A 27,794-nucleotide genomic window follows, 5' to 3' on the forward strand; every position below is an offset into this window, starting at 1 on the left:
GAGACACGAGTCAGAGAGAAGGGTGCGTTTGGGAGAGATAGAGAGGGAGAGCGGAAAAGGGTAGGGTAAAAAGTGCAAGGTATTTTTGTAATTTCTAGTGAATACGAGCATCTGATTTTTGTATTCTAATACATGTAAAAAATATTCATTTGAATATTCGGATATTTGTCCCAGCACTGACATATATGGAATGGCTAATACATTTCTATGTTGATATGTTGTAGAACTGACAATAAAAGTTGCTGAATTCCACAATTAAAATAAGCGTATGGGTTAAAAGATTGTCCTTTTTCACATCACATACGTGTTCTCAAATACTTTTTTCTAACATTGTTGGTAAAATAATTAAAGCATACAAAAAAAAAAACAACACCATTATTTACCTTTAACAGGTCTGTCTATTTGGTCTATTTGTATTTTATTCTACACAGCTGTATAGTTTGTACTGACCTAAATTCACAGTATAAAAAATAGTGTTAAGTTGTGGTATAAAATCACCTTCAAAAGGTTAAACACAATGCTTACATGAATAGAGCTGTGAGTAAACATATAGAGTTGACACAATAGCCACATACATACATACTTCATTTTCAATGTTTTTGAAAACGTTGTAGCAGCTCAAATGATTACTTACTGCTATCCAGCTTTGACCATCAACACCGGTCAGAAAGCAAACTGGGTCACAATACAGAAAGGCTCTCGCTTGTAAATAAAATTAAGCCTTTTGCTGCTGATCAAGGTATAAGATGCTCAAATCGCATTAGCTTTATCTCAATTCAATAAATCACACACTCTTGACTGAATGACTTTAATCTGGGGTCTGTCTGGACAGAATCATTTTACTGTGGTTTTCCACCCAACCGCAACATAAAATCCCAAATAATCTCTTTATCTGAGTTTATCATTTTTTTAAATTTATTGTATTCAGCATTTTTTTTTTCAGTTCAGGCTTTCTATATGAACTAGTGACTAAAACTACTCCATGTATGCCCTTCTGAAATGTAAATTAAAATCTATTTTACTATTAAACTATTTTCTTTTCACTGGTTTCCTGTTATGTTTTTTGAGAGATACTGTAATTACTAGTATTATCAATCTATGCAATGTATGATTCTTGTATAAATGTGCAACTAACTAAAACTATTAATATTATTAATAGTATTCAAATAAACCACTTCCCTGTATGATATACAGTAGTCTCTGTGTATAAAAACACCTAAGTAGAGAACACTTCAGCTAAGAGAACAACACCTTGTGGTGAAACTGATTTTCCCCATTGTAAATGCTCCAACTAAAGGAACAGGAACTTCGCAAAAGAACACCAACAGCGATTCATTCACAACGGATACAGTACTTTTCAAAAGTGACTTGTCATCGTGAGAGTGTCTTGAGGCACACTGATTGGTTTATTCAATCGTTTCAGAACCGCCATCATTTATCATTTTTTTTGTAATCTGATTTCCACGAGTGTACCTCATTGCTACTAAATGGAATGTAAAAAATGGTGAAATGAGCCGCTGTTTCTCTTGCTACAAAAAGTTGGAAATTGTTCGAGCTCTGGAATCAGATACATCGCACAGCAATTTGGTGTTTCCCGTTCTGGCTCACCATTCTGTTAAATCGTTTTCTGTATGTCTTGAATATTTTTCCTGTACATGTATTCATAATTCATCTAGAGATGCTGCTGGATTTTTTAACATGTAGGGGTGTTGTGTTAATTTAGTTTGAGTGTTAGCCCGAGGGGTATATCTAAGCATCCCACCCAGAGGGATGCTTAGATAAGCCTTACCTGAACTGATTGCTTGATTCATGCTGAACTTCATTGTCAGGCACAAGTCTTTTCCCACTACCAAAAATCATTCTTTATTTATGCAATTGTATTTTAACTTCTTTAATCTTTCTTAAATACTGAAAAATGATTGGCGGGTCATAGAAAATCTTTTTAACAGCTGTGATAATAATAATAAAAAATAACATTAATTCCAGAATAACTGAAATGATTTGATAAAACAATTTAGATAAATTATTTGCTAGATATGTAAAAAGCATAATGCACAATAGTAGGGTGTATATAAACTACTTGTTAGATACAATCTTTAAACCAATTGAGTGTGCTGCAATAAAATCACACATACTGTACCTCTCATGAAAAACAGAAATTAGACACTTCATTATTGAAAATAATTGCAATATGAAAGCTGATAAAATAGTGTTCACTTTAGATGAAAGTATTGCAGTTCAGAGATAACCCTTAAAACTACTAGAGAAACAACCTTTACAAGATTTACATTATTAATGGCTATAGAGCACCATTTCCTTATCTCTATTACCTTAAGGTGTCATTGAACACTGATATAACATTCTGCCTTGATTGATGATGTCCAGACCTTAATGTCAAATCGAGTTGTGCAGGCTACTGCTTGTCCATTTACCAAACAAAATAATGACATTTTAGAATGCAATGTTACTTCATGCTGGTATTTAACCAAAACCACAATAATAATAATAATAATAATAATAATAATAATAATAATAATAATAATAATAATAATAATAATATTCTTTATCTTAATTGTAATTCAATATCTAGAAGGTGCTGGAATACATTAAACTAATTACAAAAAAACAAAAAAAAACACACACAACATTACACTTTAGGTCAGGGGTGTCAAACATACAGAATATTCGAAGGCAAAAAAAAAATGTCCTTGTCCATCAGAAATATTTTTTTCTGTGTGAGATTTTATATACTGTAACGGAGGCCGGCAGAGGTGTTTACTCTGCAGGAGCCGCTGTTCGCTTTACCTTGCTTGTCACTGCTGCTGCTGTGAGTGGGGGGCGTGTCCTGCCGGCGCCCCATTGGCAGGTGTGGAGCAGTGGAGGGTGTTATCATGGTGCGCTCGGACTGTCAGTTAAGATCAACCCCACGCGCTGGTGAGTGTTGCTGTTCACTCTATTTGCTGAGTAAAATAGTCATCTATTTTGGAAGATAAAAGTTGTACGCTTGGATTCTTACCACCGCTATATATATATATAGATATATATATATATGTATAGAGAGAGAGAGAGAGAGAGAGAGAGAGAGAGAGAGAGAGAGAGAGTGAGTAGCGGAGGAATATCTGGTCCGCAGCGAGAATAAATGAAAAACAGGTAGTAGTTCAAAGCAGTAAAAAACGCTATTTTTATTGAACTGGAACAGCAGGAAGAAGGGTAAATCTCAGATAGGCAACACCAACAACACACCCACAACACAGCCCCGAGCTGCTCGCAGGCAGCCTAAATAGAGATCCCCCCCGAGCACTATTGGCTCACACACACAAGGGCACATTTACATACACACTGACCAATCGCTCAGATTGCACAAATCACAGTGCAGCCAACAAAGACCCCTCTCTCATACAGCTCAACCTAGGTTTGGCTGCCGGAGCGCGGCTGAAGCAAAGCTGAAATGTCTCGTCTCCCGGAGAAAGCTGCAGCTCCTCTCGCAGCAAAAAAGTAAATACATTAGGAAAGATAACCACGTAATAGGCCTAATATTTATTTAGTTATAAAACGAATGCTGAATAAGATGTCTGTTATATAAAGTGCCAGCGCAGCTTTTCTTCAGTTCAGGTACTGTATCAAAAGGGAGAGACAGAAATGGAAGTTAGAATGAGAAGTTGTTTAGAGTTTGAACTGTATTTACTGTAGAAAGGAAGCACTGTACATTGTTTTGTTTTTTCGTTGTACAACGCACCTTTTTTCATGTTTATTTTATTGAAGTGTTTATTCAAGTTAAAAACTACTGTTATTACTTTATGGAAATGTGTCTATGGCCACTTTGTTTATTGCAAAGACACAACAATGGTAGGGATTATTTAAAAAAAAAAGTGTTGTCTACTTTGTTTTTACTTGAAATACACACAAGATTTAACTACTGTATTGATCTTTGTTTTGTAGTTCGTGCCTTTCTTACTTCTGGGACATTTTTCAACTTTAATACAGTGCTACATATAATGGCTTTGATAGCGTTCTGAAAACAAATATCCAAACAAATATTTAAATCTTGAACGAATATCCAAACATGAATATTCCATGTTTGTCCCAGCACTAAAAAAAAAAAAAAAAGCAAAATATAAACAGATACGTATCAATTCACTCACCAAAAGATAAAAACAAAGAATATCAGTGACTCCTACTGCTGCTTCCTGATACCTAAGACCTTTGCTTGAACCAGCGCATCAACATCTGGAGCAAAAGACTGGGCTGAGGATATCTTGAGAACCGAGTTAAATTGAGAATTACATTTTGATTTGTTGATATTCATGATGGAGAAAGTTTGCCACTTCTCAGGACACACAATTACAGCAGCTTTTAGCAGCATTTCTTTAAAAACTCTCCATCAGAAAATGGTTTTGAAGAAACTTATTTTCTGAGCAATCACATAGCTTTCCTTAACAGCATAATCATGCTACAAGGTTTAGTAAACATCAATTGCTGCTTTTTCAATGATTGCTAATTTAGATAATTTATCTTCACGTAACTTTCCTGTATATGTATCATATTTCTTGCCATGATTTGCTTCATAGCGTTTTTTATTGTTGTATTATTTCACAACAGACACATGTTGCTTAAAAATTAAGCACATTGCCTTTCCATTGACGTCCATAAAGAAATACTTAATTCCCCATTTCTCTTGAAACACACAGCACTCTTGTTCCACCTTTCTCTTCACGGATAAAGACATGATGACACTTGTCACTACAGAACTTACAAATCAGAACTGGTATCACTTGTGTCGTCTACTCGAATCAGCTGATGCACTGCCGTCTCACCCACACGGTCGGCGATTGACAGCAATCACAGCAACATGACAATGTGTGTTGCTCATGCGAAGGAACTCGCTGGAGGCATGTTTGCACGCGTGTTCTAAGAGGTGATGGTGAGTAAAATAATCAATATGTGTTATTTAGGGGAATGTAAATATACTATGTATGACAATGTTTGTTAAATACAATACTTTTTAGGTTTTGGGTTTGTCTTTGTGTTTTTACAACTGTCACTCGGCCCAGGCCAAGCACCAGGGTATCGGATCAGGCCCGCCAAATGAAATGAGTTTGACACCCCTGCTTTAGGTTAAGGACTAGTTCCTACAAACGTGAAAGGTAATGGTTAATTTTAACAAGGCGCAGCAATTTTTGTGGTTTTTAATTACCTTAAATTATATTTCGATTTTTATATTTAAATTATATTTCGATTATTATTTGGCAAAAATCTGTATTTTCCGTTATTAAACATAAACAACACTCAAACGCATCAATTTTCATGTACGTTTCGCTAATACATATACAAGTTTTATTACTGCAGCTCACACATTGTACACATTGTTTTCCAACTCACTTCCTGGTTTATTGGTCCTAAATAATAACACAATTAATCTTACAACACCATAGAGCTGAGTGTTGTCAGTCACAAGCCACTTGAACAAGTGCATTCTATTGCGTAAGTGCACAACATTGATGATTGGTCAGCAGCAATGTCTTTGCACACTGCCCACCTTCAGTAGGGAATGATTTACATTATTACAAATATAAAATCGCCAAAACCCAGGTTTAATCTGTTTAAAAAAAATTAAAAAATACATTTATTAAATAGTTCTTCAGAGGTGTTTTTTTGGTTATCGGTTAAAACCAAAAACGTCAAACCCTAATTATATTACAGTTGTAAAAATATCCTGAATAAGCGGCTGTCCCAATTAAAACGAGGCGTTTGAGAGGACCTTAGTCACACTCATATTCATAATTTACGACATTTATAAAAAATATTTTAAATTATTATCATCAGAAATCATTTGGGGTTACTTAAGACTAGGTGCTGCTTATTTACGATAGTTTTGCCATTCAGGTATTATTATTCTTATAATACATGGAATGATAATTTTCCTGTAAACATCAGTGTTTTTAGTCTTATTATACACAGTGGTGTATAATAGGATTAGGTGGGCGCTCAAGACCTGTGTATAATAAGAATGCCCATAAATAATAAGGTTTATAATTATTATATATGGGCAGTCTTAATAAACAGCCACCAGTACATGAACACAAAAAAATATTGTTAATACCAAAACAATCACAAGAGCCTGCAGATTTAAAGTTCTATCTGTAAATACTGGGAAAAATGTGTAGTAGAGCAGAATGCAGGTACTTGAAAATCAATAGGCAACATAAATTTAGCAAGGATTTACCTCAGCCACAGGGATGTTAGGCAGGGTAGACTGATGACCCTCAGAAAGCAGAGGCTCTTGCGTGAGGAGGAAATTATTCAACTCCACCCTCCAAAAAGCCAAGCGAATCTTGTACTCCACTTAGTAATAACACACACATATATATATATATATATATATATATATCACACACAAAATACTGAAGCTTAAATACAAGGCCTTTGATCACTGACCCAACCTTAAACACTATCTTAAGGTTACTGCCCTAGAATTCAATAAACAAGAATGACCTTTTTTAACGCAATTTAAAACAACAGCCATTGGATTTTTCTGTCTTCTTTTATTGAATTTAGTTTTTTTTGACAAAACAAGCCCTTATATTTAAGAATGCCCAATACTTACTTTGTGTATTTGGGTTTATCCGGTACAGCAATACATATTTTCACTTGATTGCTAAAACTTTTATGATTTTTAAACCAAAGATTAATGATCTCTATTTGCCTTTAATATCCCTTCAATAGTAAACTCAACAGAGTGTGACAATTAATTAACTTAAATTAGGGTAACTTAATTATGCTGTTTCACAGGTCAATATGTAGAGCTACTCATACTAACAGCAAGGGCTGTAGAGTTAATCTTCTTGTATAATAAAAAAATGACACCAGGCCATGAATTAAATCTCAAGATGAGAATGATGATACAGCAAAATTATGTTTATTAACTTAAATAGATTTAAGGAATCATAGAAAATATTGTGAAGAACACAATGTAATAAAACATGTAAAGCAACCTCTGAAAAATTGTGAGTTGTTAAAGTAATGCATTTTTGTGGTACGTTCCATAAGGAATGACTTTTTAATGTCACACTACTACCATGACTACTACTACTACACTGATACACCAGTAAATAGGACACAAACAAACAAACGAACAAACACATACATATGTCAATAACCTTACTGGACAGACCCAGACGGCTCAAATTCAGCCTTTCAGGGGCCTTACTCACAGAGGCAGGCTCAATGGGTCGGGATGTCATAAGATCCCACGTCCCTGACTGAACAGGTCGCAGCGCTGGAGCAGTCTCCATGGCTGGCCTCTCTCTCAGAAGCTGCATCAGGGTTAAAATAAGGGGCTACTAGGAGCCCCTTGGCCCGGTCCTGCCTGATCTTCTCCGGACACAGCGGGAGCAGGGCAAGCGGTGGGAAGGAATAAAACAATTGCCTCTGCCACTGGTGTGCCAAGGCATCTACCGCCAGCGGGTTCCCACCTCCTATTATGGAGAACCAGAGGGGACAGTGGGTTGATTCCTGGGAGGCAAAGAGATCTATCTCTGCTGTCCCAAACTTCTCCCTAATGAGACTCACCACCTCGAGGTGAAGCCTCCACTCTGAGGTGCTGGGAACTCTCCTTGAGAGGAGGTCCACCGCCCCGTTTGTCCCCCCCGGGCAGATGTATTGCCTGCAATGAGAGGAGGTTCTTGTGTGCCCAGAGCAAAAGCTTGCAGGCCACATGATGGGAGACTGGGTGACCTGAGGCCTCCCTGCTGGTTGATGTAAGCCATCACTGTTGTGTTGTCTGTACGGACCAGCACGTCTCCCTCGAACTTCCTGCAAAAAATGCTGCAAAGCCAGGCAAACTGCCTACAGCTCCAAAACATTTATGTGGAGACCCTGCCAAGGGGGGTTCCACACAGCGCCCCAGGCAGGCTGGACACGTCCGTGGTGACGACCTCCCTTCTGGGGACACTGCCCAGCGCCACGCCCAGGTGTAGGTGGACCGGCTGTTTTCACCAAGAGAGTGCCTTTAGACTCTAATGAGACACTGTCAAACAGGTGGTCGCAGTCCAACGCAGGCTGAAAAGCCCTTTTGTTGAACCAGGACTGCGGAGGGTGCATGCGCAGGAGACCTAATGGAAGGGTCTGGGAAGCTGTTGCCATCAAGCCCAGACGTTTCTGGGACGTCACTACCATGAGCGCTCTGTTGAGATGAAAGAGCTCCAAACAGGTGGCTATTCTCTGCACTCTGCCATCCGACAGAGTGGACAGCATGGACATGGAGTCCAAGCACACTCCTAGATAGGAGGCTGTCTGAGAAGGCGTGAGCTGACTTGTCTGCCCGTGCTGGAGACTGGGCAGAAAATTCAGTCGTCCAGATAATTGACTACTCTGATACCTTTGAGCTTTGTGCGGTGCTTTTATTGGGATGTGGGGATGTGGAAATAGGCATCTTTGAGGTCCACCATGGTGAACCAGTCGCCTGGCCTGATTAACTGTAACAGCTGTTGCATCGTCAACATTTTGAACCTCCTTCAGCTCAAATACAGGTTGACCCGTCTGAGGTCACCATCCCGCTTGGGCACTACGAAGTACCTGGAGTAGAACCCTTCCTCCAACTGGAGGGGGCATACCATGTGAATAGCCCGTTCTGTGACCAATGTTGGAGTCACACCCCAAAAGGGAGGGGGACCGTGCTTGAACTGCAGTGAGTAGCCGGTTTGAACGCTAGTAAGCAACCAGATGTCCATGGTGCACTGACACCAATACCCCAGATGGCATCCAGAGAAGGGGCCCTGGACCTGTGGCAGCAAACTCCTAGCGCCAGTTCTGAACACCACCTCTGGCAGCAGGCGCAGCCGGCTGTACCAGTCTCTGAGGTTGCTGGGGGCCTTTGCCACCAGTTTGCAGCTGGTTTGCGCACTGGAGATGGTCGCTTGGGGAGCAGGCGAACCAGTTCCATCGAGGATTTCCACACGCGGTGAGAGCGCTGCAGCATCTCGTCCACCGTGCGACTAAGGGTATGCCATGGAGTGATTGGGGCGTCCAATTGCGGTACTTTGTCCCAAAGCCACCTGTGGGTAACTACCAGCACAGCCAGGTTTCTGCCTACAGCCTCACCAGATGGGGCAGGTTCTTATTAACCAGGAGCAGCCCATCTAGTGGTGGTGGTGAGGGCCTGTGGCTGTCAGAGAGGGACCTCAGTAAATAGGACTGGTAGGCTACCAGAATACTATTTAAGTTGCCTAGTCGTGCAGCAAACACACTGGCTGAGTAGGCACGCTTGAGTATCACCTCCAACTTGGCACTGGGGGGGTCATGGGAGAAGTGGCAGGCTCGTCATCAAAAGATGGACTGCCTTGTCTCACCTTCTGTAGGCCATGGAACTTGCAAGACTACAGTGGCCCTCTTGATCAGTGGTAGAAGCTCTGCCAACAGGGAGAGCTTAACCGCTGGGGATGTCCTTTCAGACTCCACATCGTCAGACAGGAATGCAAGCTCCTGTTTGCCCAACTTCCCAGAGGCGGCGATGAAGAGCATGTAATCCTGCTGCCAATCTGCACTGGTAGCCCCCTAGGACCCCAAGGGGACAGACGGGGCAGACGGCGCCGAACGTTTACGCAATAACTCTGCGAGCACCGTTCCTTGGTGGAAAACTGCTGCCCAGAGCTTTCCATCTGCTCCGAGTCCGCCAATCACTTGGAACGGCGACTCTTCTTCTTCTTCCTCGGGGACGAGAAGGAGTGGCAGAGGAGGATGAGGAAGACCGTGAAGACGGCTTTCTGCGTGGGCTACTTTCCCAGGTATATTGTCCGCTCTCCCTTGGCACAGAGCCATCTCCCTACCAGAGAGTGATGGAGGTGTAAAGGACACAGAGCGCTGCAGGAGGCGTTTCTTCACCGTGAGCTTGGATAAAGATCATGTTTGTCCTCAACAGGCAGACTGGCCTTGCATGTCTCGCAGGGATAAAACCCAGGTATGATGTAAGTAGCAAAGCAGTGTACAGTAAGCAATGTACAGGCACTGCCTCAGTTTGCTTAAAGACAGCAACAGGGCTGGTCAAGACCCACACAAGACCGGCTTGGCACCGGACCGGGGATGTGAGCACCGGGTCGGAACCGGGACGGTACTGGGTCGTTGACTTTAGCATCGGGTCCGTAAGGTATGATACCGGTAATGGTACCGGTGCGGTAACTTTGGTCCCGGTTCAGGAACGGAGCTGATCCGTGACCTCGGTACCGGTCCACAGGTTCGCAGTTACTGCGGGTAGCACTGTATAGGGATGCCCACCTGTACAAGCCTCTGGCAAAACCACACAGTCAGCACCCACACGAGACTGAGGGAAGCCTGCTTGTTAGAGGTACTAACAGTCCTCGTAATGGTGATGCAAAGCAGTCACCAAAACGGCAACGAGATACAGTGGAATGAGACTGCAAGCAATCTCAATCCGAAGCGCGTATCTTGTTCCAGCGCAATGCTGCTGAGCAGCTGTGCGCATACTTCTGGACAAAAAAAAAAAAAAAACATGACGAGAAAATATTTCTCCATAGAAAACAGTAACAACACAATTACAGTTCACAAAATAAATGTCTTGTAACTTAAAACGATAATTTTAATTTAACTCCAGCCAGAGCTAAGCAGCCTGAGCGGAGAGCACAAGTCAGCCAAGTTATGTTGCTTGATTCCTGGGAAGGAGTGACTCAAGCCACTGGCTTCACACGGGGCACAAGGCCGCTGCTGGACATAACAAAAACATGCTGTAGTGCACAACATACACGTAATTCATTAAAAAAATGTATTACAGTGTAAATAAAATATTGCATAAATTATGTAAAACACAATAATTAGCGAACATTATACAGTCACAACAACAAGTACTTATCTGATACCAGGCTCCTCCTGTCAGGTCAGATCTTGAAAGTAAAATTGGCGCTGAGATCTTTTTTGCGTAATCCTTTATACCCTCAGGGGCGGGCATGACAGCGTCAGGCTCGGCAGACCAGCTTTGGTATAGAATATTAAGGTTTTGAGGTCTTTAGGAGGAAAACACCTGTGTGGTAATGGATACATTTCGTACTTAAAAGGCAGTTTTACTAATGCAACTTGCTTCGGAAGTGCTACAGCTTTCTTCTAGCTTTTAAGAGTGTAATAGAATGACATTTAATACTTAGAAAATATCCCTGCTGATGTTTTTAATCCTGTTAAACTGCTTCTCGAGTGCTTTTGACTAATGCCAGCCATCGGGCAGTTACACATAAAAAAAAAAAGAAAACAACAGAGTCTTCTTTGGGATTTGAAGGTTATTATTTATTATTTGTTTATTTAGCAGATGCCTTACGACTTACAGAGACTTGCAGAGTCACTAACAACACTAACGTCTCACCCGAAAGACGGAGCACAAGGAGGTTAAGTGACTTGCTCAGGGTCACACAATGGCTGAGCTGGGATTTGAACTGGGGACCTCCTAGTTACAAGCCTGTTTCTTTAACCACTGGACCACAGAGACTCCTATACATATTACAAATTTACACCCCATGTCCACAAGTTTGATTTAAAAGCATAACAGTACAGTGAAATAACGCAGTTCTGCATTTTTTTTTCTTTTTTTTTTAATGGAAACCATTCTCAAATGTGTTTGCGGCCATATATCAGTATTTCTTCTTTTTAGGTTATTTTAATCCTGTAGCACAAACACAACGTTTTTGGAGCAGGCATGTTTCATCATGTAAGGTGCTGGGGCTCCACAAGACTCTAAGCTCTTCTAATCATCCAACCTGTCAACAAGCAGCCTGCAATTCTCTAAATTGGCAGCAGAAAATGAATGTGGAAATCCAAAAATCCCATAGTAATTATTAGCAGAAATTGGGCATTGCTGGATTTCAAGCAAGGGCTGTTTGATTAAAAACTTAAAGCAGCCTTTACCCAGTGGACTAAGATAAAGACATGTCATGCCAGGCATTAAGCCATCAATTCCCTCACAAGGAACTTCATCAAATATTCTGAGAACTAACAGCAGCTATTTATACAAGGTTCATATGCTGTGTAAATGACAACCCTTTTTCATAACCACAGCTAATCAAAACATAGGACCGAATGCTATAAATAATACCTTAGGACCAACATGCTCCATTTGCCACCAGATTTATACACACTGTACATAGATTTATGTTTGTCTATATAACATCAGAAATGCCTATACACTGTTCATTATCTTCTGCAGGCTCGTGGTTACTAGATCAAACAAATCAACCTGAATATATAAATCCTATTTCCTTAAAACGCCATTCTAAATGTGAAAATGGAGTACCTACTGAGAAAACAAAATCATCCCTGACTGCTGAATACATGAAATAAATACATAAATAAATAAATAAAGGCATAATACATGCAAACCCTTTTTAGCTTTAGTTCTGATATGCACTTATACTGTATTATTACCCTCATTCTAAACAGCTAAACACATACACATTTATAATGTCAACAATGTTTCAACCTTTTTCTTATTCTATAGTAGAAACCACCTATATTAAAACAAACATATTTAAAATATGTTTAACCCTGCTGGCCAAAGGTAAACATATGGTTTTTGCAGGCAGCTGCATAAAACAACGTTTAAGTCTTAAAAACAACTCCCTTATATAAGGTGGCTCTACCTAGAACACAAGAATCGTGAAGGGGTACACTATTAGAAATTCTAGTTATTGAACTAGTCATTGGTCTGTAGTAATAGTATGAAGAAAGTGGGGACAGCAGAGTTAAAAGGTCACTGCTTTTTGGATATTTCTTTGGATTCAGAAAAATACAAAAAGGAGCCGGCAACTAGGATTCTAATGTTCAGATAAGGTGTAAGAGAACTAATACAACACAATAATATAATTAATTCAGATCCACTCAGAAGTATTGTAAACATCATAAAAAGGTAATTGAAAGGTGATGAAGTAAATAAAATGACCTTTGAAGGTACAAGAGAAACACATTTTGAGACCTTATTTCTTGCACTTTGTTCTTTTTTTTTTTACTGGCAATTCATTTTTTCTTTTTATACTTCAACAAGGCTGAATATGTTATGTTAATGCAGCATCTGATCGTATACTTTAGCATTTACCCTAGTCCAAGTGAAAATTACACAATCCATAAACTGGCTTTAAACAAGCTTTGCATCACAATGTAACTGGCTTGCAAATTAAAGACTTGTTGGTATATTACAGGGGGCTGACATTTTATTAGTCAAATCAATTCTGAGTGGCCTGGGGAGGAAGGAAAATGGATGCTGTCTTCATTTGCAGGAGGTTTATCTCCAGTGCCAGTGAAAACATGACTGCAGTAATGAATTGAACCAAACTCTCTAATAAAGACTTTTATCAGCAGCAGCATAACACAAACACCGAGCTTTCTTTCCAGGCTGTAACTTAATGAGAATTATTTTTAAAAGCTTGAATTAAATTTTTTGTGGAAAACCCATGGGTTAACAATTTAAAGTTATTGAATTAAGGGTTTACAGCTAGAGGTTTTTTCCAGGTAAATAAAGCACTTTTTCTTACCATTTGTTTCTTTAAAAACCAACCAGATATACCAGAATGGTGCTACCACAAAATGTCAGCTCCATGCAGAGACTAATAGCTTAGTTATATACATATGTAGTTTACATTATTCAACATAATTCGACATTGAACACCCCAATACTAGGGTTAACACATACAATAAAAATATTTTCAGGACCATGCCAAACCCTTTTAACAAGTCTAATATGAACGTAGTGCATACTAATTGACATAGCAGCCCTCCAAAGTATTCAAGTTTAATACTAAATTGGAAACACACAGTAGAATGACATGACATAGAGTATTTAGGATTTGAAAGGTACCATAATTTTATACCTCAGTCTAGCGTAGCCTGTTGTCTGTTAACCTTTCTAGTTTAATCTTAAATCCATCCCAGAGCTACAGTACCATATCTTAAAATTGGTGCTGTCTGAAAACTTTAAAGTAAGCTATAATAGTCTTACCTCAAACACCAGATTAATGAAAAATGTTGCTGGCATGCCTCTCAGTCCCAGGCTATACCTCACCTTCTGTATTTCTCAATAGGTATTAAGAAGTTGTTTAAGTGGAAACTATCTATTTAGGAACTCAGTTTCCTCATCTTACAAATGAGTCATCATTGCTTTTAACTGATTCATCAGACCTTATTTTGCCAATTAAAAAGATACCAGGGGAGGCAGCCTTTTATATTATCCCTAAAGATCGTCAATGAGTTTATATATTTGAATGTGTAAGTTTATTATGAATGATACCACTTTAAAATACTGTGCTTTAAGAATTTTATTTTATTTGTCATATAAACTGTAGAAAAACAGTTTAGTCATGCTCTTGCACTTCAATTAAAAGGCACTGCCATGAAAACAATTCATCTGTGAAAATACTGGTGCTTGTATGCTAACACTTTAATTTTAATTTATTGTTCTAGTCATAGTAGAGGCAAGATTATAAAGTAAAACTAATCAGCTTTTAGTTGCACAAATTTTTACTGCAATTATTTCTGCAAGTATGTATTGTTTGCACTTCTTTTAAAAAGGTTATGCTTTCTGAAGTAGAAAGAATATGTTAGTTTTGCCCTTTCTGTATTTAGCTATACCTTAAAATTAAAGCACATTATGATTTTCTACACAAGGGTGACAGAATGCTAGTCAAATTTTTATTATTATTATTATTATTATTATTATTATTATTATTATTATTATTATTATTATTATTATTATTATTATTTAAATCAGAGAAAAGAGCACCTAGAAAATGCTAAAATTTTGATGAAAATTTGACCATTTTCATTTTCTGGAAGTTACCAGTATAAGCATCATCCTCTTACCCCCACATTGATGCACATACTAGATACTAAAATCAGAGTTTTGTAATTCCCAAATTGAGTCATTTCCATTTGCGAGATGCCATAATATTGGAAAAGATACCCTGTTGACTTTCATTAGTACAGATTTGTGTCACAAATTCCTGTATTTTGCAGCTTGCAGTGTCACTGCTGATATGTAGTAGGCAAACTGAAGCAACTGTGTATTGTAATTGAAACAAAACACAATACAAGACAGGATATACAGACTGGACTTCATTATCACCTGATAGCAAATGGTAAACCTTTTCGTGGACAAAGACGATTAAAATCTTATTGCCAAGTCATAGAAATACACCTTTTCCCCAAATAGACGTGTTAAAAGTTTAAACCACCTATATGGAAATATTAACAATTTTTGGCTCATTAGTTAATATTTCAACTGTTTTAAATCATAAAACGGGTTAGTTTGTCGTACACCAAGTTATTAAACTGAATCATATCACTTGTACTCTTCTTCCCTGCTGTACCTCACAATAAAAATAAATACATGAATCTTAATTGGCAAAAACAGGGTTACCAAACTAATGAGTTCCATACAAGAATACAGAAGACGAGGTTTAACTTTCTCAGACTAAGTGTCTCACAAGCCACAAATCAGAACAGAGTTATGCAAGCTTTGAGGGGATGATGAAATGTGACTGTAGCTAGTCCTTGGGCTCAAGAGAGTTGGCTTTGTAGGAAATACCTTAGAAAGCAAAGACTTGTTTAATCCTGATACCCTTTAACCTACTACTTTTTTTTTTTTTTTTTAGAATGACTCTGTCTCTGTCTTTTTCAACTTTAGTTAATACAATTACTTTCTGCTTGTGTAACAATCATAATCCTTATAATGGAGCTGCAGGTCACTTATACCAGTTGCATTCTATACTGAATCCTAAATGACCTTATTTAGCATAACCAAAGTTGGGGTGGTTACTTGTTCATATGGTGATGTTAATACTTATAATCCGGGAATTTAGAAGTCAGGTAAAACTACCTTAATTAAATATCTGCATTTAAAGCTGCACTAGACAGAAGTATAGACCAGCGTAATACACAAATGAATGCGAATCCACTGCAATTATTTTCCTGGTAAAAAAAAAAAAAAAAAATGGCTCTACGTTTGGTTTACATGGTCCCAAGGAATGGTACCCAATTAGAGTTTGATGACAGGGCAAAAGTATTATAACAGCTGTTCACTCTGCCTTTCACCTTGACGAGAAAGGTCTAAAATATAGAACAAAAAGCATATTTATTTACCAATCTATAATATGTATTACATTAAACAGTCTCCACTCCCAAGGACACAAAGAATTAAAGTAGTATATTACACCTTTTCTATGATTTAACATATTTATTAACCTCCAGTTTCCATGAAAATGCAGCTTGAGAAACTATACTGTTAAACCAAGACTGGATGCCCTTAAACAAAATTGAATGCCGCTACATGTATTAATTCAATTCATTTACAATGCCGATATACACAGTACTATGCAGATTACAATATAATTCAATAAGCAAACTGTTATTTTTATTCTTGTGGGACTTGTGCCATTTTCAGGAACATTAACATTAAAATGAAGTAGGGCTTGAAAGGTCTTCCACAGAGCTAGGTTTTCTTAAAGGCAATCTGATAATAAGCTGTCATGTACAGTCTGCAGTGCTTCATAAAGAGATTTCAAACAACAGTGGAAGTCTAAAATAGCCTGGATTTCAACAAGCAGTTTGTGCTGCATTCATTGCAAACAGCAAAATTATTTCAACTTCAGACATAAAGCAATTGTTTTTGATTCAAAATTAGTAGATACACCATGTTAAACAATTCATACGCCACATTTAATCCCCTATCCACCAGAAACATTCGGGGGGGGGGGGGGGGGGTTGTTACTTCAACAAAACCTTCATTGTGCAGGTAAGACACATACAAATTCAATTCCAATGAATACTTTAGCATAAACATGCAAGTACAGGTAATCTTACCCTTTAGTATGATGCCCTTATGCTCTTATTACCCACCAGCCTTATTGCAACTGGCAGGCATTCATAGAAAACTGATGTGACAAACACAGTGATGTGTTTAATATCTGAAAGCCTGTCAGGACCTTTGTGATGAAGACTGCCTATAACTGAAAAGTGACAGGCAGTATTACTAGCTAAGAAGATGCTGCCCTAATGCCCTGCAGCAAAGTCACTGACTGCCCATTATTTGACAGAAAGTAAATTATGGAAATATATAGCTGAGAGAGGCCAAGTTAACAGGATTGCAAGTAAGTACCTTGTAAGGTTGTGAGAACAGAATATACTTCACACACTCTTTAAGCAGGTAAGCCATTTCATTTTCCAATAATTTGTCAATCCATCTTATAAGGCTAACTGTATCCTGAAATTGTCCTTTTCACTTTTGGGGTTAGACACATTTTAAGTGAAATAACGTTTTTAGGACAGCCATGAACCATGGTGTTTACCGAACACATATTTGAAAGTCTACAAAATGTATGTGTTTATAAGCTGAAGGAAAGCATTTTCTTGTATAGCAGACTCTCTTGACTTAGTGAAATGCGGTGTAATAAATGGCTAGCAGAAAATGCCAGCACTAGTGTTATAATATCCAGCTTGAACAAGAATCAGGAGAAGCAATTTAAGTATTAATGCCTAACAACCCACTTTTGCTCACAAACCTGACAGAAATTCAGTTGCAATTTTTATTCTATCCAGATGCAACCAATGTATTGAAACAGTATGCAATCTGTCTGAAGCCCAAGAAGCAATCCAATTTCTTTGAACTAATTTAAATGTATACCCTATGTATAGTATTGTACATTTCGGACCTCATTATATAATAGCAATTAAACTGGTAGGTAGTTTTCATCTAGAACTTGAAACATAATTCAATCTTGAGGTTGAAATGATGAAGAGGAGCCATGTGTGTGTGTGTGTAGGGCAGCTTCAGTAATTAACTAACAAAACTATTCCATAAATCTTACATAGTGTAGGGTGGGTGCTATACAACATCCTGACCAGGCTCTGCCAATCCAATCTGTGATTCAGTTCTGGGCTTTCCAGATTCGAGTCTTGTGTGGTGTTTTTGTGATGTACTGTAGGCAACTGTACAACAGACTGTGTTAAGACTGACAACTCTCATCACTTTTGACCATAGCAGGATTCCAGCCTGGCCTCCAGAGGTGAAAGCTTACTTGTCCTTGGGAGGTTTGCAAGCAAAGAATTTTCCAGGTTTCCAATTATAAAAAGTAACACTCGTATGTGTATTTTACAGTGCTATTTCTTACCTTGGAGGATGAGGTATCACAGTCTTGGCAAATCCAACCATAGCCTGTCTGCTTAGGAGACCAAACATCCAAAGTGGTGGCACAGACGGCATTCATCACACCTGGACGATAACATAATTTAGTCGATCAATTAAAATTCTACACTTTTACCATATTTTCTCTACCATGTGCTTTTAAGATTTTTCCTTCAAATTTCATAGATCTATGTTATCTGAATATACACTCATGTTGAAATAGATCTGTTCTCATCTTAATACCCTTTAACAAACCTGCCCAAGATATGGACATCATAATCATATTCCCAGAGTGTTATATTTATACTGTGATATTTTTCAAGTAATGCCATAAGGCAAGCACAGACAAAATCATGTTTGCATACAAATTACATCCTTGTAGGAGCTGACGTGAGATAAGAATAAATAAAACGTGTCTGAGGCCGACTTTGGTCTTGAGAAGCCACTGCGTTTGTTATCCTCTAAACAAGGACAGCACAGGCGGTTTATATATATAGAACCACAAATTACATTTTCCTGCCATCCTGGCACACTGCAATATGAACTATCATGAGCTGATGGATGCTACTGTTTTCAAGGCATACAACAATATTTATTTTATGCACCATTGTCACAGGTACATTTTACTTTTGTGCAGTTTAGTAACACCTGGATAGCCATTTCAAAGTTGGAACCAAATGAAATATCCCTTAGCCACAATAAAAAGTAAAATACTTTACCCACCCTGTACAAAAAAAAGGAAATAAATCTGTTGTGCCTAAATATAAACATCACATTTAAACAATCATTCCAGATCCTACAACAAGTTCATTACTAATGCTGACATGCCAACAGAAGGGCCCCCAATGAAAACATATAAGAACAAGCAATATGTTTATGCTGTGCAATTTCTGAACAGCTAGTAAACAAAATACAAAACACAATTAAATACTACTACTAATAATAATAATAATACCATGAGACAGCTGTGTTACAAAACAAAATGTTTGATGTGCAGTTGCATAATTATGTAGCATTAAACAAGTGAAAAAAGGCAAACGGATATCTCAGAATTAGAAGAGCTGTGGAAACCTCTTTCTGCTTTCTAACACCGAAGGTCTTTGTATAATGTTCAATGACACTGAAATGATTCATTTATTATTTGCAAACGACAATCTGTTTTTTTACTGTGTCCTTCAGTTAATGCTGCTTTGCATTCCACTGCATTAAAATCAACCAAGAACCTTCCTGTCCATGATTAGCTAATTATGTACTAATCAATAGTGTAGACCCTGATTTTTGGAATGTAAATCAGATAAATGAGATGACAGCCAAGGGTCAATCTCATTTTATTTTCAAAGCTCAATGCCCACATTTATTTCCATTATGCCACTACTACCTGCACAGGGAGTCTTATCAGCTAGCCTGCAGGAGTCTGGTAGCGAGCACTAGGGAAAATGTTTTGCATTTTCAAGGCACACCAAAGGGTACTGAACAGATGCATTTAAGTCACTAGATGTCAAGTAAACTGACTAAGAGCCCACTCTCACAGACAAGGAAAATGATTCAACATTCTCTAGGTAGCAGCCCCAGTCTAGGACTTTTGAACTAACTAGAAGAAAAGTGCTTGGATCTCAGTTTTAATGAGCTTAAATACAGACTTTATAAATATATAGTACGCCCCACACATATAAAGCCCTGATGTATTACTATTACTACTGTGCTAGGCTCTTCATCAAGAGATAATTGCTGCAAGAAATCAGTAGGTGGCATACACTATTCACATATTTTTTCCCTGTCTAAACTATTCCAGACTATGGTACAATTTACTATGATGTTTCTTGTTTGACTGGTTATCCCTATGCTTTCTGATGGTGGTACGGTGTGAGGATCAGGTGACTAGCAGTATATTTGTTACTCACGTAACACCTACATTCTTTGTCATTTTGGTGGAGGGTTTGAGACATACAAATTAAATGGATGGTAATCGGTCACATCATCCAGGATTTTTAATGCCAAATCAGAGTCCTGAACATTTGTGCAGAATCAAACTTGTAATTGTTATATCTATAATAAACGTTCTACTGCCTCTCCCCTGCTAAGAAACTGACAATACTACTGCAGCAATTACACAGAGTAACGCATCAAATTTCACTCCCAGGGGATCCTGTCACTCTTCACTGAATACCAGAATGTCATTATTTGACAAATAAACTGTTTGATCAGAGTGGTTGTTTAATAGTGCAGTTCTGACAAGACATGTATCCAGAATGTCCACAATTAGAGAAAAATCCACACAAATGATGTGCCTTGAGAAGACTTAGAAAATAGAGAAACAACAACATTGTATCTTTTAACAATATGGGAAAAGTCCCATCACAATATTTTCAGAAGACTACAAAAAGTTAATTGAGTAAAAGGTTCTTCTACTGGTAGAATGCATTTGGGAGACCAAGAAAGCATACTGTAGTTGTAGTGATAGAACGTTATAAGATTTTCTTTGAAAAACACCTTAAGAGTTTTTGGATATACACTGAAGAATATCCTAAGGCAAATCAAAACTGACTGAGTATATCTCTGCTGGGGCAACTATTCAAAATGCATTGAATAAATTAAATAAAAGAAATAGACAAAGTTTGCTCCTGAGATTTATCTGCATTTTGAGCACTATTGATGGAATAAATATTGCTTTTGAACCTGGCAGAAGGCGAGATCATAAGCAACAGCCTGCAAAAGAAATGCATACTCAGCAGTTATCAGTCCTTGTTACACTCAGCATGGACTTAGTTCAATTACCACCTATGAATCTGAGTTGCTCAAACACCAGCTACATCCTAGAGGAGTCTTTTAATAATAAATGTTATGTTTAAAAAATCAGTGTGATCTGGTATCCAGAAGGTAATTGTTCTTTGGCCACAAAATATGTATAATACATTTAGCAGATGGACTGGGTTCAACTGGATGGTTTATTAACCAGCCCTAGGACAAGCACAATCATTTAAAATTACCAGTAGTTCAACTGATAATGCGCAAAACTCTTTCCACAAAAAAACAAAAACAAACAAACAAAACAAACACTGTGCTACACTTAAAAGGATTGTGTTGTCGTTTAGTCATATCAACTAATACCCATGTATACACAGACATGATTTGCTATTATATGACAGAAGCAGAAGACATACCTTCCAGAAACTAACAGGAAAGGAAACCTCAAACTGCCTGGAAGAAATGGCAGGGTATTGGGACTATTTTTAAGTAATTGTAGCTAACAAAATAGTTCCATACATTTTCTTCACCATGAACAATTGAAATACAGAATATATACACACACAAATTACAGATCCTTACTACAGTTTAGAGAACAAGTTAATTTCAGAACAAGCCATGTTTTAGAGGATGTATTTGTTATAACAGATCAATACTGTACTTAAAAAGTAACCTGGGCAAAAACGTAAATTCTCTTGTGACATCTTTATAAATCAATTAGCTGGTTACAGTATTATTTGATTTAAGTTAACTTTTTGTTTGTTAAATATTATTTAATTTTACGTTTCTTAAGCTAATGATGCATGTACCAATGCTCATGTTATAATATCATATTTGATCATCCATATCTGGGGATTCCAACTCATAGCCCACAGCTCCCGATTGTTACCTTGTCCTGCTTACTTGACTTTTTCAGCCATGAAAAATAAAATAGGAATAAAAAAATAAATAAAAAAATAATAATTAAAAAAATGTCTTAACAGCAAGATTAACATCAGCTATTTGTGTGAAAAATAATAACAGGTCTGAAGAACAATTGATTCACAGAGGTAAGTATGCATTTAGTGAGAAAGTTGAAGATATTTAAATAATTTGAACTGCTGAAAAGAAGACAAATGGGTAGAATGCTGCAGAGACAAAAATGAGAATAACTATATTGTTATATACTGTATGCAACTGGAAATTCACTGCATTTTCTGCTTTCTGTAAAAGTGCACACATTGCCCTACTGCTGTTCCAAAAACTCAGTTCTGAGCAGTGATGTAGTCCGAGACCAAGACCGAGACCAAACATACCGAGACCAAGACCGAGACCAAACGTACAGAGACCAAGACCGAGAACAAACGTACAGAGACCAAGACCGAGACCAAGAACAAACGTACAGAGACCAAGACCGAGACCAAACATACCGAGACCGAGACCAAACGTACCAAGACCGAGGCCGAGACCAAACGTACAGAGACCAAGACCGAGAACAAACGTACAGAGACCAAGACCGAGACCAAGACCGAGAACAAACGTACAGAGACCGAGACCAAACGTACCGAGACCGAGACCAAACGTACCGAGACCGAGACCGAGACCAAACATACCGAGACCGAGACCAAACGTACCGAGACCAAACGTACCGAGACCGAGACCAAACGTACAGAGACCAAGACCGAGACCAAACATACCGAGACCAAGACCAAACGTACCGAGACCGAGACCAAACGTACCGAGACCGAGACCGAGACCAAACGTACCGAGACCGAGACCGAGACCAAACATACCGAGACCGAGACCAAACGTACCGAGACCAAACGTACCGAGACCGAGACCAAACGTACCGAGACCGAGACCGAGACCAAACATACCGAGACCAAGACCGAGACCAAGACCGAGAACAAACGTACAGAGACTGAGACCGAGACCAAACGTACCGAAACCGAGACCAAACGTACCGAGACCGAGACCAAACGTACCGAGACCGAGACCGAGACCAAACATACCGAGACCAAGACCGAGACCAAGACCAAGAACAAACGTACAGAGACCGAGACCGAGACCAAACGTACCGAGACCGAGGCCGAGACCAAACGTACCGAGACCAAACATACCGAGACCGAGACCAAACGTACCGAGACCGAGACCGAGACCAAACATACCGAGACCGAGACCAAACGTACCGAGACCGAGACCAAACATACCGAGACCGAGACCAAACGTACCGAGACCGAGACCAAACGTACCGAGACCGAGACCGAGACCAAACATACCGAGACCGAGACCAAACGTACCGAGACCAAGACCGAGACCAAACATACCGAGACCGAGACCAAACGTACCGAGACCAAACGTACCGAGACCGAGACCAAACGTACCGAAACCGAGACCAAACGTACTGAGACCGAGACTAAACGTACCGAGACCAAGACCAAGCGTACCGAGACCGAGACCAAACATACCAAAACCGAGAGCAAACGTACAGAGACCGAGAGCAAGACCGAGACCAAACGTACCGAGACCGAGACCAAACGTACTGAGACCACGACCAAGACCGAGACCAAATGTACCGATACCAAGACCGAGACCAAACGTACCGAGACCAAGACCAAGACCAAACATACTGAGACCGAGACCAAACGTACCGAGACCGAGACCAAACGTATCAAGACCGAGACCAAACGTATTGAGACCGAGACCAAACGTACCGAGACCGAGACCAAACGTACCGAGACCGAGACCAAACCCTGGTCCGACATCATCAAAAAGACGCAAAAAACAGGTCTATTATTACGAGTTATTTGAAAAATATAGAGAACGAGGGGTGGGACGGTGCTGGAGATGCAGTACTGAGTGTCCTGTTGATATGCAGTGCCTTTTAAACCTGTTTTACTGTGAAAAAAACATACTTTTAAACAGCGTGTCTAAAATAAACTGCGCGTGTGAAAATAAATCGGACCTGACGCACCTGACACGCGCTAAATAAATGGACCGCAAAGGGTTAATAAACCAAATAAACACAAAAAATGCAACAACTGAAAAATGTGTTCTATTGACTTTTTCCAGTTACAGTCAAACGTACCGAGACCAAACATACCGAGACCGAGACCAAACGTACCGAGACCGAGACCGAGACCAAACATACCGAGACCGAGACCAAACGTACCGAGACCGAGACCAAACGTACCGAGACCGAGACCGAGACCAAACATACCGAGACCGAGACCAAACGTACCGAGACCAAGACCGAGACCAAACATACCGAGACCGAGACCAAACGTACCGAGACCAAACGTACCGAGACCGAGACCAAACGTACCGAAACCGAGACCAAACGTACTGAGACCGAGACTAAACGTACCGAGACCAAGACCAAGCGTACCGAGACCGAGACCAAACATACCAAAACCGAGAGCAAACGTACAGAGACCGAGAGCAAGACCGAGACCAAACGTACCGAGACCGAGACCAAACGTACTGAGACCACGACCAAGACCGAGACCAAATGTACCGATACCAAGACCGAGACCAAACGTACCGAGACCAAGACCAAGACCAAACATACTGAGACCGAGACCAAACGTACCGAGACCGAGACCAAACGTATCAAGACCGAGACCAAACGTATTGAGACCGAGACCAAACGTACCGAGACCGAGACCAAACGTACCGAGACCGAGACCAAACCCTGGTCCGACATCATCAAAAAGACGCAAAAAACAGGTCTATTATTACGAGTTATTTGAAAAATATAGAGAACGAGGGGTGGGACGGTGCTGGAGATGCAGTACTGAGTGTCCTGTTGATATGCAGTGCCTTTTAAACCTGTTTTACTGTGAAAAAAACATACTTTTAAACAGCGTGTCTAAAATAAACTGCGCGTGTGAAAATAAATCGGACCTGACGCACCTGACACACGCTAAATAAATGGACCGCAAAGGGTTAATAAACCAAATAAACACAAAAAATGCAACAACTGAAAAATGTGTTCTATTGACTTTTTCCAGTTACAGTCAATTCATTTACACACTACACACCCTGAAAAGGTGTATGAAATATTTACATGAAATATTTACATATCATTGGCAACACCTTAAGAGGATTTTTAACTTGAAACTTGAATCTGCAATTATTTTACAACCTTTTATACCCCAATTAGGAAATTGCCAATTATTCAACCAAGCTCACTGCTGCAACACCTGTACTGACTCGGAAGAGATTAAGTATATCCTTCCAAACTGAGCAGGACACTTGTGATACAATCACAAGTGTTTGTTGCATCTCAGAAACACCAGAGATGAGAGAAGTTGCGGCTACAGTTTCGCTCGATGTGGTGTTATGATCAGGCCCCTTTGGCTGGACGGTTTCGCTAGATATAAAAGCTATACACATGTAAAACAATTGGCTTACCTAGAAAAAGAAGTTCCCCGCACTTCTGTCACCTTTGTGTTACAATGCTTGCACTTTGCCGTTCATTTATTATTATGTTCATCAATTTCAAAATTGATGTAGGCAAACTGAATGACGACGGCTGCTTCGATGCCATTTCAGCTCTTGAGAAGAGAAATTTGCAAGGTCTGAATTTGTTAAAGCAGATGCTTTTGTCCAAAGTGACTTTTTGTCCAAAGTGAGAATAGGGGGTGAACTATGCATTAGAACTGCAGCTGCAGAGTAACTTACCAATAGGACCTTGGTTTTACGTCCATCCAAAGGACGGAGCACAGGGTCACACTCAGTGTCAGTGGCTAAGCTGGGATTGAACTGGGAACCTACTGGTAACAAGTCCCTTTCTCTAACCACTGGACCACCATGATCATTGTTGAAATGTCGGGCAACTGGAAATGTAGTGATGTTGATTCGAATGCTTTGTAAATGTTCCACCAAGCAGTCCGCTAAACCCCTTTTAGTTTCCCCAGTGTACAGTCTGTTGCTTTTCTTGCAGGTAATGCAGGGTACTAGTCCTTTACAGGTGCATGTACAATGTTCATGGATGTTGAATGATGATTTAGTGCCTCTGATCTCTGTTCGGATGTTAATATATTTACAGGGAGCACATTGTGGTCATAGCTGAAGGACTTTTGTCCGAAACATCCTAAATGCCATTATTTCTTTACACTGCAGTTATACCTCCTTTTAAACTTATATAAAAATAGACAATGTGTATATATTCTAGCTCTCTCCATCTATATCTATCTACAGTATATTATAGCTATATCTCTCTATCTACATATCTCGAATATAAAGTAGCTAAAATCTGATAAACATCAATAGACACAAAGAGTCAACTAAGATGCACTCTTGAGAAGCGTCAGGTAGGTAGTGTACTTTCCCAGTGCCTTCGATAATGTACCTCTCCCCCTCTATCTTCTGAAGAGATTGCACTTACAGACCTTGTCACAACAAGGTCCATGATGTTATCAAAGCAATTTGTGACAACTTTAATCATTGGTAAAATTGAGCATCCTGAACAGAGAAATTTTGGTCTGGCGGAATTCAATCACTCCAAAGAGTGGTTATTGATTGATGTAATCCTATTTGGATGTGAGGCAACACATGTCTTTCTCCTCAAGCTAGTTGTATCTGTTTCATCCAATGTTTAATCTGCAAGGAATTCTTAACAGTTTCCCTGAAAGCAAAGCTTCTTCATCTATGCTTAAGCTGGTTGAAGAATAAATCTTCATGGCCACATTGGTTCATATTTTATCACTCAAGTATTCAGACACACAAAAAATAAAAAAATAAAAAAGACCTAATATCATTGAGTTAATCGACAATGAAACACCAGTGTCATTCACATACAAGCATCTCTAGTTTAAGGAAGAAATATCTTGATCTTATAAATGTCATTGCATTAAATTCATTTTCAAAAGTACCTTAATTAATAGTAGTTATTTTGCATATATTTAATCAAAAAACTCTGTCAGAGGCCATTCAATTAACTAGTACAATACCACATAATATAAAGTATATTGTTTAACCCTTTATTTAATATAGAATTATATACATACATAATTTATTTTTGTGTTGTTTTTTTTTTGGATGATTGCGAGAGCAGAATCTTTTGTAAAATGTTACCCTCATTTAACCAATTTCAAATGCCTAATTCAGGTATCAGGATAAAGAACCTACAGTATACTCTGCTGACAAATGCTTTTATATATAGCAGAGAAATTACAGATGATTCTCACAAAAACTCTCAGAAGTGATGACTCTGAAGCGCATTCTGGAGAACAGACTTTACTTCAGATTTCATTTTGTTCCCCCCACAACAATGGCCACGTGTTGTACAACATAGGTAATAACATTTGTAACAGGTGTCCATTCAAGGTTTATGACATACAGCATGAAAAACTAAAAAAGTTAAGTTTAATTACAGCATCTATAATGGGTCATTCCATTTCTGGCCTGACATCCACTTTGGGGACTCATAACTCACTAATCAATACCCTGCAACTGAGTTTAATAATATATATATATAAATAAATAAATAAATAAATAAATAAATAAATAAATAAATAAATAACGATTACTTTAGTTACAGATTAAAGATATAGAATAAAGTAAACAGTATACTTGGCAAAAGTCCTGAAATTCCTCTTCGTTTCATCACCAAGCAGATTAGTGGCATAAATAACAGGACACATTTATCAAAGAACAGAGAGTAATTAACTAAGGAGTGACCAAGAGATCAGGTCAATAATGGACAATGCACTTCCAAATTGATTAAGGGCTAGTGAATGACATGTTCAGGCTTTTCCTGTGTGTCGTTTGTAGAAGAGGGGCAGATTACCCACATTTGTAAACCTCCTACTTTTTGATTTACAGTCAGCCTTTACTATAATATTAAGTGAGTCTGTTTTATCGAAAAATAATACAACAGGAAAAACCTTGTTTCCTTTCA

At 38.8% G+C, this 27,794-nt stretch overlaps 1 pseudogene; it reads right to left on the bottom strand.

The window, feature by feature from the left end:
• The window catches only part of LOC117394161 (PHD finger protein 14-like), a 133,440-nt pseudogene that overhangs the window by 14,015 nt on the left and 91,631 nt on the right, over positions 1-27,794 (bottom strand).

The sequence above is a fragment of the Acipenser ruthenus genome, chromosome 3, assembly GCF_902713425.1.
Source record: "Acipenser ruthenus chromosome 3, fAciRut3.2 maternal haplotype, whole genome shotgun sequence".
NCBI lineage: Eukaryota > Metazoa > Chordata > Actinopteri > Acipenseriformes > Acipenseridae > Acipenser > Acipenser ruthenus.